The following is a 15,695-nucleotide window of genomic DNA, read 5'->3' on the forward strand; positions in this document are numbered from 1 at the left end:
TGTTTTTCTCTCAGGGAGGAATTATTTAGGATTGGACAAATAGTTTTCGAGTGGACGTGAGAGGGTTTAAGATAAAGCTCGCGGTTAATAGGTTGAAGAATTAGGGTTGATCAGATTGCTGGGTACTTTATGGACGGTGGAATTGAGTTGAGAAAATATTATTGAAAATATTTCAGTTAAGATCTAGATTGGAGAAAAAGATATTGGAATGTAGGAATTTAATTTAATTTAATATTTGTCGTATAATTAGATGAGTTAGCAGTTTTTGAAGGTAAAGAAAATATAGTTTTGTTTTTCAATTCATGTGAAAATTGTATGATATTATAGAAGAAAGGCTTCTATTTAGAAGTCTGAATACGAATCGTAATCTAAATATATAAAATGAAAAGGTGACTGACTGACTGACTGACTGACTGACTGACTGACTGACTGACTGATCTATCAACGCACAGCTCAATCTACTGGACGGATCGGGCTGAAATTTGGAATGCAGATAGCTATTATGACGTAGGCATCCACTAAGAAATGATTTTTGAAAATTCAACCCCTAAGGGGGTGAAATAGCGGTATGAAATATGTGTAGTCCACGCGAACGAAGTCGCGAGCATAAGCTAGTTTATTTATATGGCACTTCTTCTTCTTCGCTCTGGGCTGGTTTCCGCACTTAAACTTTTCCGTCTGTTGTGCGTGCATTGCCCCTCCCCGCTGAAGTCTTCACTCCAGCCATCCAAGCTCACTCCAGAAGCCGAGTAGACCGCCCAGGTTGCCGAGGGCTTCATGGAATGAGGTCGGGGAACCCAAATGGCGTTCGCGTTGTTCTGCTACGCCCGTGCACTCTAGGACCACGTGCGTCGGTGTTTCGTCGACCTCCATGCAAGCCCTGCACAAAGGACTGTCGGTGACACCTATAACGAAAAGGTGTTTGTTTAGTGGGCTATGCCCTGTTATGAGTCCCACCACCTTTCTAAGTTTACCTCTGTCCAGGCGGAGTAGTTTGTTAGTTTGCCGTTTGTCTATGTTGGGGAAAGCCTCTTTGGCTTGCCTGCAGTCTGTTGTGTTTGCCCATAGTTGGGAATGCTCTTTTAGTGTTAGTTCATGCAACCAGGTTTTATACTCACTGAAGGGTATGGGAACAATAGGTTCTGGCCCGATCACCTTCAATGTCGTAGCCTTTCGTGCTAGTGCGTCGGCCGCCTCGTTTCCCTGGTCTCCGTCATGTCCTTTGACCCACCTTAGGGTGATGTCGTTTGACATGGCGAGTGTTTCCAGAGTCTTGTGGCAGTCTTGTATGAGTTGTGAGGTCGTCGAGAATATATGGCACTTATTGGTAGTGGTTGTTTTTTTTAAAGTCAGATATAAGTTAGCCCTTGACTGCAATCTCACCTGGTGGTAAGTGACGATGCAGTCTACGATGGAAACGGGCTAATTACCAACTTACTTATATGCTTTTGCGGCTTTGAAGCTCCAATGGGTCTTGCAGGTTGTTTAGTAGCCTAGAGTTATAGTATTCAGAATCATAGCAATCTTCTAGATTACATAGAACAATGAATCAGGCTAGAAGCAAAACACACCTATAAATAACAACGCGAAACACAGCTGAATAATAAAGGCTAATTCCAAACTTTGAGCGTAATGGCGGACACAAATCCGCATTCGACGGTCCGCGTCGCATCGTATCGCAATTAGTGTGAATGTTTCGCGCGTTGCCTTCCGTACAAAGCCCCTGAGCCGCTTCAGCTTTGCGACAGGCAAATCCTACATGACTGCGGGAACAGGTAAACTGGAAGCGATACGATTTTTGGTAGTTTTTTTTAACTTTCAAGCTACGGCCACACGTGCGCGTCATGAAGGCGGGATTCGGAAGCGTCCACGTCCAGTGGTCGCTTTGCTGTTATTTTGGTTGCGCATTTTGGTTGGATGATGCTTTATACTTATCACGATGTGTGTACCTATAGCGTTAAAAAGAGAATTCAACTATCACCAAAGCGAAAAACCTAATTAATTGATACAGTTAATAAACCATATTTTTGTCACTATGCCAGTGTAGAAAGAATGATAATATGAATTCATACATATTTGGAACTAGTCCGCGAATGGTGGATTACACAAACCACTGTTTTACCCCTTTAGGGATTGAGTTTTCAAAAATCTTTTCTTAGCGGGTGTCTACGTCATAACAGCTATCTGCATGCCAAATTTCGGCCCGATCCGTCCAGTAGTTTGAGACGTGCATTGATAGATCAGTCAGTCAGTCAGCTTTTCCTTTTATGTATATAAAGGTACAGATAATATCAGCGCTTCTTACTAATCAATCTTATACCTATATTTTTTTACATTATTTATTAAAAACAATATACTTAGGTACATACTATATCATACATATTATAGATAATTTTCGGCGTTAGAGGAAAAATAAATTTGTAACTTTTTTCAATATGAAGGAATTCCTGAAACCTTTATAAAACGTCGAAAAAAACTTTCAGAAAATCCAAACAATATGTCTCTAGCTGTAATTTCTCTTCTATCTATTTTAGTTCTGTGTATTTGAATTTGTAATTATGGTGTATTCGCGCTTATCAAAATTAAATTGTAAGCAGATTTCCGTGTTTAAATTAAAATGTGAAATTCAATCCGACAGTTAACTATTATGAGCCTAAAGTGCTTGAATTATAGTAATTTTATCTGCTATTTAAACTAAACAACTAAAAAACTTGATTAATAAAAAGGAAAGGATTACGTACAAATGAGATGAAATTATAATTATTGAATTTTGGATTGATTTTATCATAAAATTAAAACGAATTGTAATTTAAAAAAATCAAAAACATGACTGCTAAAAACGCCGCCATATTTAATTTTTTCTTTTCAAAAAATTATAGCCAGTGTCACTCGGATTGATGTAATATAATAATAATATGATTTAAGTACTTATATTGTATTTTAAAAATTATCTTTTGTTCAACTGAGTCACGGTAATGTTTAAATATTACCGTGACTGAGTTTTATTATTTTTGGTAAATTTCCCGATAGATGTAAAATCTACCTCCTAAAAAGTCTAAGGGACGCGACGCTGTGATTGGGTTTATAAATACGCAATTTTTGATCAAATTTCACATCGAATTGTACAACTAAAGAAAATAGTAGTTGATGGATCGCCGCCACGTGTCTTGGACGATCTCTTCCGATGACGCAACGAAAATGAATGATAACACTATGATGAATACGATTACAAAATCGATTCCATTCGATACACAATACGAATTCGATTCTAAGTGTGAGCACAAAGAAACGAAAACGGCGATGACGAATTTATTCGATTATAGATTCAGTTTTGATTGATCATTTAGTGGAGATACGATTGATTAAGCTTTATTTTTGGTGAAAAATGATTTTCGAATTTGCTCTATTCTATTGAATTAATCATAGCTACTTTTGGCCTGTTTTTTTTCACTTCATTGATAGGTAAGGTACTACTTGAGCTGTGATAGCCTAGTGGTTAAGACGTCCGCCTTCTATCTCGTAGGTCAGGAGTTCGATCCCGGGCATGCACCTCAAACTTTTTGGATGTTCGTTTTTATTAATTTACCTACCTTAATATACCTATATTAATTTTAATATACCTTTGCTATATACTTTTGCTATATCTAACGGTGAAGGAAAACATCTTGAGGAAACTTGCATGCCTGAATGTTCTCCATAATGTTCTCAAAGGTGTGCGAAGTCTGCCGATCCACACTTGGATAGTATAGTATCAAAATACATTTTTTTTTATAAACTAGAGCGCTTGCCTGTAATCAGGCCTGGTGGCAAGTGATGATGCAGCCTAAGATGCAGCGCGCTTGCCTAGAAAGTGCCTATTCACTCTTGACTTCAAGGTACCCATATTAAAATTGGAGGGGAAAACTAATTTTGGAAGGGCGTTCCACTTTCTAGCGATTCGAATTAAAAACCAAAAGGCAAATCACTTCGTTGGTTACATGCCCGTAGAATTTCGACTACGTACACATTCACATCTTAACACATTGTTACAAGAAACTTAGCAATGTTATCAAAACTTTGATTATCATTTATTAATCAAAGCCAAACTCCTACAAACTACGAGTATCTTACTAAACTGTAACACCTTCTACAAAGTTTACTAAGCCTATTCATCTTACCTCTCTACCTTCAGAACCTTATTCCGTGTCCACGTAATACTCGCGCGAGCGGCGCGGTAGCGGGCTCGACTATCTTTAATTAGAAATGCATGTTATTAGTACCTACTAGGAGCTACACGAGGCTACCGACCGACCTATCGCGGTTGCGGCTTTTTGGGCTGCTCGTATTTGAGATGACCGTCGACTCAAAAAACGGACACAAAAGTTGACGGCACCAGCATGTCAGAATGTCACACTGTCAGAAAGGTAGCTCCCAAGCTAGCAAGTGGAAGAGAGGAAGACAACTGAAAAGGTGGCGGTAAAATGGGTTGCAGGATCGCTGTGGATAAGAGCTGCAAGAAATAGGCGAGAGTGGAAAAGGTTGGAGGAGGCCTATTGTGTCTACAGGACACACTGATTTGGAATCGCCAGACAGATCTACACTCATATTCTTCTTCTCCTCATTGATCTGGTTTCCGCACTCAAACGTTACCGTCAGTTGCCCCTCCCCGCCGAAGGAGATGTAGCGGCGGAGGTAACAGCTGGGGCCCAACATACATCGGTTCTTCGAACTATATACCCCATTGCCACTTCAGCTTCACAACCCGGAGTTTCTCTACGAGATCCAAACAGAGTTGACTGGTGTGACCATAATTTGGTCAGGAGGTCACCATTATAATCGCGACCGCGCGTTCACCGTGAACAAACACTGGCCTATTTATCAAGTGCCTTCACTTCAGAGCCTTAGAACAATACATTGGAAACTGTGAACTGTCAAGCGTTTTAACAATACGTATGTAAATGCCCCGGCCCGTTCGTGGAGTTTATTGTTATGGCGTGATGTCAAGTCTATGAAGGCGTAAGACGAGGGGGACACACGGTTGTGAAGTCTGAAGAATCCAAGTATAAGATCTATAGAGCATACTTTGACTTTGCTCAACTTGCTCAGACTAACTAAAACGAGACAGATTTATGCCAGCTGTCTCGCTTTAACCATAGGTATCTTAAGTATGAGCATACATTTAACAGCATAACAGAATACAATAGGACTATATTTATTCAAATAAACTTTTACAAGTACTTTTGCATCGTCAAATTCCACCACTGGTTTGGAACACCTTTCCTACAGAGAAGAACCAGCAAGAAACTCGGCGGTCGCTCTTTTGAATGATTTGATTTAAAATAATATTATGATAATCACTACCCCTATTATAAATGCGAAAGTGTGTTTGTTTGTTGGTTTATTGGTTTGTTGGTTTGTCCTACAATCACGTCACAACGTAGCAATGGATCGACGTGATTTTTTGTATGGGTATAGTTAAAGACCTGGAGAGTGACATAGGCTACTTTTATACCGGAAAATCAAAGAGTATCCACGGGATTTTTAAAAACCTAAATCCACGCGCTGAAAATCACGCTGATCCGTTGCCCCACGTTGAAGGACAAACTAACAAACAAACAAACTTTTGTCCCAATTTAAAACACCTACTTTTTCTTTTTCACAATTTTGAAATAAATGGCATCTCTAAATAGTTTAAAGGTATGTATTAACGCGTAGATCTTTTAAACTACGCAACGGTTTTCATCAATAGATAGAGTGATTCAATAGGAAGGTTTATAGTTTAATATTGGTTTGTGTTAATTTGTTGAAATATGACGATATTTGAACAAAATGTCGGAAGAAATCAAGCTTCCATCGAAATTAACAAATATTACGCGCAAAAAACGAGAGGGAGGCGGCGCGGCGGCGGTGGTCGCATTTATAACATTAGTATGGAAATGACACTACATAAGTATCTGCATTGCCACCCATGAGAAGCCGGGGTGCGTCATTAGTCTAAATATATAAAAGGAAAAGGTGACTGACTGACTGACTGACTGATCTATCAACGCACAGCTCAAACTACTGGACGGATCGGACTGAAATTCAGCATGCAGATAGCTATTATGACGTAGGCCTCCGCTAAGAAAGGATTTTTGAAAACTCAACCCATAAGGGGGTGAAATAGGGGTTTGAAATTTGTATAGTCCACGCGGACGAAGTCGCGAGCATAAACTAGTATTTTATAATGTGGATAGTGATTCGCTATTTACGGAAGCTGTGTGTCCACATTTAGCCAACCATATCTAAGTGCTTCAGATCCCGATTGCTAATGCTTAGGAAATTCAAAACAGGCAGTTTGAGCGCCGATGAGTGTCGAGCCGATTTATTGAAGTGATTTTACTCTCAAATTCCGAATTCAGCCCATTTACAAGGGCGGTAATGTTTTTGATCGTCATTTTGCTTTTAGCACTAGTAATAGAAGGAAAAAGCACTGAGTTAATATAATTATAATCAGAACAAAACACAACCAAAATAATATTTACTATTTACTAGCTGATGCCCGCGACTTCGTCCGCGTGGGTCTAGGTTTTTAAAATCCCATGGGAACTCTTAGATTTTTCGAGATAAAATTAGCCTATGTCACTCTCCAGGTCTTTAACTACACCCATGCAAAAAATCACGTCGATCCGTTGCTCCGTTGCGACGTGATTGAAGGACAAACCAACAAACCAACAAGCCAACAAACAAACACACTTTTGCATTTATATAATAGTGGTAGATGGTAAATGGTAGATAGACCAGGCATAATGGCATTATGTTAGTAACCAATTTTCTGGAAAAAACTGGCATCTATGCGTAAGTCTTATCTATTGCTTATTATTTATTTATGACTAGCTTATGCTTGCAACTTCGTCCGCGTGGACTACAAAATTTCAAACCCCTATTTCACCCCCTTAGGAGTTGAATTTTCAAAAATCCTTTCTTAGCGGATGCCTACGTCATAATAGCTATCAGCATGCCGAATTTCAGCCCGATCCGTCCAGTAGTTTGAGCTGTGCGTTGATAGATCAGTCAGTCAGTCAGTCAGTCAGTCAGTCACCTTCTCCTTTTATATATATATATAAGACGATTATTGTAATTCTTCATATCACATTAATCGCTTATACATACTTTTGAATTATATCTTCCAAAGTAACAAACACCATCCAATCAACTAAGACAGCGTCTCAAACTCTAACATCAAAGTGAGTGTACGATCAATCCGTCAACATCGGGAATTGGTCTCGAAGACCATTGTGACAAATATCAAAACGTTTGCAACAAACTGTGCCATTAGTCAAATTAATTATTTACCATCTAGTTGGCGACGTATTGTTCCTTTGCCTTTGACCATATCGCTAGTGCTCGCAATCTGCTAAGAGCTAAGTTGTCGATAGTCGCCGTTTATTCATGAGAACCAAATCCGACGGCTTCGGGTTGTAATGGATGGTTTAAGTTTTGTTTGTAGCCTGCATTTACATTACTCTACCTTTATAGAATAACTAAGTGATGCCCGCTTCTTCATCCGTGTGGGTTTTGGTTCTTGGAAATCCTTTAGGAACTTTGATTTTCAGAATAATGCTCTGAAAGGGTCTCGTATAGTCCGCGACAGGTCGCGATGGCAATCAGGGTAAGAGCCGGGGGGACACCCCGCACACCCGTACGTCACGTGCGCTCGCCCGCACCGGGATAGCACGGGGGTTTGCGGGTATGCGGGGCGTTCCCTCCCCGATTCGCTATCTCGACCTGTCGCGTCCTATATGATATATATTTAATGTTAGCTTTAAGCATCCACCATCCAATTTACAAGAACGCAAATCCCTACACATACTTAATCTAAATATATAAAAGGAAAAGGTGACTGACTGACTGACTGACTGACTGACTGACTGATCTATCAACGCACAGCTCAAACTACTGGACGGATCGGGCTGAAATTTGGCATGCAGATAGCTATTATAACGTAGGCATCCGCTAAGAGAGGATTTTTGAAAATTCAAACCCTAAGGGGTTGACATAGGGGTTTGAAATTTGTGTAGTCCACGCGGACGAAGTCGCGAGCATAAGCTAATATTCTATAAATTCGTTTGTTGATTTGTTGGTTTGTCCTTTAATCACGTCGCAACGGTTCGACGTGAACAAAGACACTTCGCTTTATAATAATATGAGATAATTATTTGAACGATATAAGTACACTAGATACCCGTGTTTTTTTTGCAAAAAACTAAGGAATGGTTATATTATAAAAAATGGCGGTTCATTACCAGGGTTGGGGTCATCCAATTTCCAATATTAACAATTCCAAAAATGCTAAAACCAAAAAATCCTTTGCCCGTTTAATCGATAAAGACTTCCATCTCCCTAAACCCTGCAATTTGATATCAAATGCATTCATAATCCCGTCTGCCGCGAACAATACAGCAGAATACATTAACTTGAAGTCAACAACAAAACCGCCATCTTGTCTGTCCCTTCAAGCCTTTGATAGCAAGCCATTGTGAAATGTTTCATCTTAACCGAGTAGCACAATTGCTACTTCAGAAATACAATGCGTTAATGGACATGACGTATGGAGATATTGCATATTTCGAATTAATATTATGGTCATATAGCTGATCCCCACGACTTCGTACGCGTAGATTTAGGTTTTGAAAATCCCGTGGGAACTGTTTGATTTTCCGGGATAACAGTAGCCTATGTCACTCTCCAGGTCTTTAACTATATCCATGCAAAAAATCACGTCAATCCGTTGCTCCGTTGCGACTTGATTGAAGGACAAACCAACAAACAAACACACTTTCGCATTTATAATTATAGGGGTAGTGATATTTTGATACTTTGAAATGAAATGAAATTATTTGAAATGAAATGATTTATTTGTTTTAAAAGGTCTTTTTAAAATTGTGCCAGGGACCCTGAAGTAAGTTTGCAAAACCTGTATCACAGGGTCCCCGCTCTCCCTCCTCCATCATTAACAAATAAACACTTATACAAAACTAAATTTAATAATATGATATGAATATGAAACTTAAAAATACGTGTGTGTGTGTGTACATAATATACTTAGGTACTCGTTTATTACAAGTACTACATGATTGTCATATTGTTAACCCTAAACATGATGTCTTATAATCCATAATCCATTTAAAATATCCCGCAACCACGTTTGCGTGGATTTAGATTTAAAAACCGGCCAAGTGCGAGTCAGACTCGCGCACTGAGGGTTCCGTATTACAATCGTATTTTATCGACATTATGCATGATAAATCAAAAACTATTATACCTAAAAATAAATAAAAATATTTTTAGAATGTACAAGTGAAGCCCTTTCATATGATACCCCACCTGATATAGTTATCTTCCTTCGAAAATTGAAAATACTAATTATTAGTTTATGACCACAATTTAATTTTTTTTGTGTGATGTGACCACAAATTCACGGTTTTCAGATTTTTCCCCTAAAGCCAGCTATAAGACCCACCTACCTGCCAAATTTCATGATTCTAGGTCAACGGGAAGTACCCTGTAGGTTTCTTGACAGACCGACAGACAGACAGACAGGTTTCTTGACAGACACCGAATTTTTTGGGATTCGTTTTTGCGAATTTTTGATTGACTTTATTGAAAACGTTTATGGAACTTTAACTAACTTTTCAAACTGTAAAACAAATATTTTCGTTAATTTGAGTCAAAAACTAAAAATCTTTAGTATCAAGGCAAATGTATCAATTTTTTAATTTTTTTATGGTGGCCATTTAGATTCTTTTATAATATCGGTTTTCTTAAATTTCTTATGGCGGCCATTTTGAATTTTTACTATAGAAATATTCTGTGAAAATTTTAACTGTCTACCTGTCACGAGATACAGCCCACTGACAGACAGACGGACGGCTGGACGGACAGGCGGACAGAAAGATTTGCATTTGCTTAATCTTATTGTATATACCTATATAGCTTGCAACACAATACTACGGATAGCGGAATAGATGTGTAAAATTCGGGCACTTCTAGTTTTTCTTTAGCAATGATCCCCATCTTGTTTAAAGCAATATAGAGTGTGAATGTAGGGGTCCTGTGATTGTTAAGATGTCGTTGGACCTTTGCCTCTTTGAGTCCAGTAGGGATAAGTGATACGTCAGTGTCAGGTGTCACGTTGCTTTACAATTGATGTTTTTAGGGTCCCGCACCTCAAAAGGAAAAATAAACTCTTGTAGGATCACTTCGTTGTTTGTTTATCTGTCTGTCTGTCTGTCCGTCCGTCGTCTCTGTCAAGAAAACCTATAGGGTACTTCCCGTTGACCTAGAATCATGAAATTTGGCAGGTAGGTAGGTCTTATAGCACAAGTAAAGGTAAAATCCAAAAACCGTGGATTTGTGGTTACATCACCAAAAAAAAGGTGTTCATAAATGTTCCTTTAGTGTGCAATTTTGACTTAAATAATCTTATTTTATTTTACTTTATATAGGTACCTAATTAATTTTCAAAAAATTACTTTTGGCTATTTATTTTATTTTAATTTAATTTCATCTAAACGTTATTTTATTATATTGTATAACTCTGGATTTTTATCTGAAAATAAAGATTTTATTATTATTATTATTTATTATTATTATAAAGAAATAATTAGTATTTCCAATTTAAAAAAAGATAATTATACAAAGTGGAGTATTATATGAAAGGGATTTACCTGTATATTCTAAAACAGCATTGTATTTATTTTTAAGTACCTACAATAGTTTTTGATTTATCGTGCAAAATGTCGAAAAAAATACCCGACTACGGAACGCTCGGTGCGCGAGTCTGACTCGCACTTGGCCGGTTTTTTATAAAATAGGTAGATATATTTGTGGATATTTATTGGTATCCTCAAAATACAATGAATGATCCCTGAAGTAATCTATTTAGTTGCTAGACCTACAATGACCACGCAGGTAGGAAGCCTGTCATCAATCAGCCTATTTGCGGCATGTGGCATTGACTCCCGCGGTACCTATCTACGCAACGTTCGTTGACCTCTAACCTCAGTCAGATGTTTTATTTGCAATAAATTGCGAACTTTTGAAAAATACGGATTTTTAAATTTCTTTTTAGCGTCTTTATGGTATCTTATGAGTAATCTACTATCACCTGTCTCCGTTTTTGCTAGCGTTTTACTTACAAAAATAAATATAAGTATGAACTAGATACTATAGCAGACGAAAATATCTCAGTCCCCTCACGAACTAGAGTCCTTGATCAACGCCATCTGTCTTCACGGCATGCCAACTCAGTCGATGACACTCAGCCGACCCGTCGTCACCGACATACATATTTATGGGAGGGTGATACACTACTTGTACGACATTGGATTATCCTAAATCTGTTACAGTTTTGTGACCACATTTTTGATAGAAACATTGCAAATCATAATACTACGTACCTACCTACTTACCTATTTTTGTAACTTACATTAATCAATGATAATTAAGCTTATCATTTCATAAATTAATATTTGAGGCTGATTTGACTAAAATGTAAAAAAATCTGATAACAGCCTTATTTTTCAGCCCGTTCTATCCAGTAGTGTGAGCTGTGCGTTGATAGATCAGTCAGTCAGTCAATCGGTCAGTCACCTTTTCCTTTTATATATTAAGACTTAATTCGCAGACATAAAACTCATTTTATCTATGAAACTCATAATATCAAAAAAAATAAAAAAAATTGTACCAAAATAAATACGTGAAACAAAACCTGCACGCTTAATTTGACGAAGTTCGCATTGCAAAAATAAAAGCGGCATACGATATACCGCTTAAAACAAGGCACTCTCCTGAATTTTTTATAATTTAATTGCTAATTTGCTTTTCCCCGTACCTATCCTATTCCCGGATGATTTTATTTTTTTCGTCCCATTGAAGGTATTGATATAAATAATCCAAAGACACACAATTCCTTAGAAATATAATAAGTATACTAAATTATCTAAAACGTGACATGATTTTTTAAACTTATTTGATTTTTATATTTTTAAAAACTCCTAGTTTTTGAGGGCTTAAGATAAAAATTAACCCGAGTAAAATTCCAGGATCATAATAAGAATGAACGAAAATACTCGATTTGTTGTAATTTTCTCTATTTAAACATATTATTTTGCCATGCCTAAATTAATCTTATGTCGCAAACTCCTAACAAAGTGTCAAACTTAAAACGAAACTTAAACTTAATTAAATTGACACGACTATAATTTGTTAGAACCATCCTTTTTACAATCACTACCCATAATTATAATAAATGCGAAAGTGTGTTTGTTTGTTTGTTGGTTTGTCCTTCAATCACATCGCGATGTAGCAACGGATTGACGTGAATAAATGCATGGTTATAGTTAAAGACCTGGAGAGTGACATAGGTTACTTTTTATCAAAGAGTTCCAACGGACTTTTTAAAACCTAAATCCACGCGGATGAAGTCGCGGGCATCAGCTAGTCAGTACCCTTATTATAAATTGCGAAAGTATGTATGATTGTTGGTTTGTCCTTCAATCACGTCACAACGGTGCAACGGATTGTCGTGATGTTTTGCATAGGTATAGATAAAGACCTGGAAAGTGAAATAGGCTGTAAATCCCGGAAAATCAAAGAGTTTCCACGGGATTTTTATAAAACCTAAATCCACGTGGATGAAGTCGTGGGTATCAGCTAGTCTAAATATATAAAAGGAAAAGGTGACTGACTGACGGACTGACTGACTGATCTACCAACGCACAGCTCAAACTACTGGACGGATCGGGCTGAAATTTGGCATGCAGATAGCTATTATGACGTAGGCATCCGCTAAGAAAGGATTTTTGAAAATTCAACCCCTAAGGGGGTGAAATAGGGGTTTGAAATTCGTGTAGTCCACGCGGACGAAGTCGCGAGCATAAGCTAGTAATATATAAAAGCGTAGCATAATATTGTATTTCGACGGTATAAAATTCCAAGTTTTGCATAAGTACAATCTCATCTCGAGCTTATTATCCCTTGTGTTGTGTATCTGGAAGTTTCGTATATCAACGGTGCCATTGTTAAAATTTCTGGATTATCCCTGCTTTTACCTGATGAATTATTATTGTTTTTTTCTCTCTTCTCCTTCCGTAGTTACGAGTACGAACCTGCTCTAATTATTTCCTCTTGGGTAAACAAAGGGACTTTACAATTCTGTTCGGTTCGTCTTGTCGCTTTCATGTTTTAAATATGCCGCTTTTAATGTCGGCGGATTGATTTTGTTTTTGGTTATTTACAATTTCTATACATGCTGTGTTAATGTGACTTTATCTATTACTAAGTGATGCCCGAGACTGCTGCTGCGTGGAATTAGGTTTTTAAAAAACTCCGTGGGAACTCTTTGATTTTCGGGGATAAAAAGTAGCCTATGTCAATCTCCAGGTCTTTATCTATCTTCTTCTTTGTCGTATCACTCTTGGCTGAGCGGTCGTGGTCATCACGAAGCAACGTCTTTGAGGGCAGATGTTATATGCCTCACGAGCATTCGTCATTTCTCCCTGCTGGCCGACAGACTGGTACACTCGTGCAAAGGACCGCCCACAGCGGACTTAATTTGGTCGGTCTGTCGCATGGGTGACCTTCCTCGTCCTTCTTCTTCCTCTTTATCTATACCCATGCAAAAATCACGTCAATCCGTTACACTGTTGCGGCGTAGATTGAAGGACAAACCAACAAATAAACGCATTTTCGTATTTATAATAAGAGTACTGATTTTTTTTTGAACATACGAATTTTTCTAAATTCATAGTTTGAGAAGAATAATCTTACGTTTAGTTACAGTCCGTGGAATTTCGACTATAGGGGTGCAGACTTTGGCGTTTTCCGTTGTACGCCGGCGTATGCCTGGTGGGAGGCTTCGGCCGTGGCTATAGTTACCACTCTACTGACAAAGCCGTCTTTCCAAGCAATTTAGCGTTCCGGCACGATGTCGTGTAGAAAAAAGGGGGCATGGGTTTAATAAAACGGTCATAACCCTTTCAGGTTGACTGCTTTTATCTTAGACTGCATCATCACTTACCACCAGGTGAGATTGCAGTCAAGTGCTATGTGGGTACCTACATATAGTACGCGTCAGGTTTAAATGGCAATCGGGGAGGGAATGCCCTGCACACCCGCACAGCTCCCGCGCTAACTCGGAGCGGGCGAGCGCGGGTGACATGCGGGTGTGAAGAGCGTCCCTCGCCTCACACCCTAATAGCCATCTCGACCTGTCGCGGATTTTCTAAGTTTTACACACATCGGCCCTTTAATCTCCAAAAGTCATTACTTTATACAACACGAGTCACAGTGTGACATATGCAAATATGACCAAATCTGCATACATGTAGGCTATTAAAGTATTATACACGCACGTGACCGCTGACGTCACGCGCGGATTACATTTATTTTCAATATCTATATCCGCGGGCCATGACTCTTGATAAAAAGCGGGACCCGATTTGGAGATCCGTTCCATACCCATGTTTTCCTTGCACTACAGCCAGCTGCCAGAGCGAAATAAATTGAGGAAGCTCTTGGTTTTGATCCTGAATCGACGATTTGTTAAAAATTGGTGACGTGAAATCAAAGAAACCTAGTCATTTCCTAGCCTACCTAGCGTCAAATGTAGGTAACATGTAGGTTTTAGTTTCTCATTGCAAGTTGTGGCAATCACTAAGTGGGTCTACAAAATAGCATTAATATTATGTATTTCATTCCTTTTCTGTAATTTTAAGTTTATTATTTGTAACCTGTTGATTGTCCTTTTAAATAAAATAAATAAATTAAAAAATAAATAGAAATAAAAAATTTGACGCCTGCCAGTGTAAGTGAAGCCTCGATGTTATTCTAGAAGTTCCCTTACTGTCGTGAACTGTGTTACAGCTCATCGTTGCCCTATCTGGCTTGGTCATCGCGTGGCGAGTCTTAGTCACATTTACCAGTACCAGTTTTTGATACAATTTAACAAGCAGTTCGACGGACAAAACAAATAAATCCATATCCATACTTAATATTATAAATGCAAAAGTGTGTCCGTCTGTCTGTCTGTCTGCTAGCTTTTCACGGCCCAACCGTTCAACCAATTTTGATGAAATTTGGTACAGAGTTAGCTTATATCTCGGGAAAGGACATAGGCTACTTTTCATCCCGGAAGATTGATGAGTTCCCACGGGATTTTTAAAAACCTAAATCCACGCGTACGAAGTCGCGGGCATGCTAGTAAAAAATATAAAGAAGGCTATCTCCGAGCGATGTCAATGCATTACTTCACATTTTTGTTTTTGACGTTTTTCACATCTCACATCGCATGTAACCAACCGTGGCTCTGCGGTAAATTATCGTTAAAAGCAACAACTCGTGGCCCGTTATTTACATTTTATATTCAATATCTTTAGTCTGTGCATCCAATTCGTGCTTTGTCCTGTAGATTGGTTGAGGATTATGCATATTGACCGATAGTTGATAAGTGATCGCGATTGAATTAGAATTCGTTACAGTTTTAGGATTTGTTTCGGGATTTTACTTTACTGAATTGAAAATTTAAAGTTTTTATTTATTTATGTTCTTAGACTAGCTTATGGCCGCGACTTTGTCCGCGTGGACTACACAAACAATCCCGTTTTAATTTAGTTATGGAGCTTTCAAAAATCTTTTCTTAGCGGATGTCTAAGACATAATAGCTATCTGATAAT

Source organism: Maniola hyperantus, chromosome 21, assembly GCF_902806685.2.
Source record: "Maniola hyperantus chromosome 21, iAphHyp1.2, whole genome shotgun sequence".
Classification (NCBI taxonomy): Eukaryota; Metazoa; Arthropoda; class Insecta; order Lepidoptera; family Nymphalidae; genus Maniola; species Maniola hyperantus.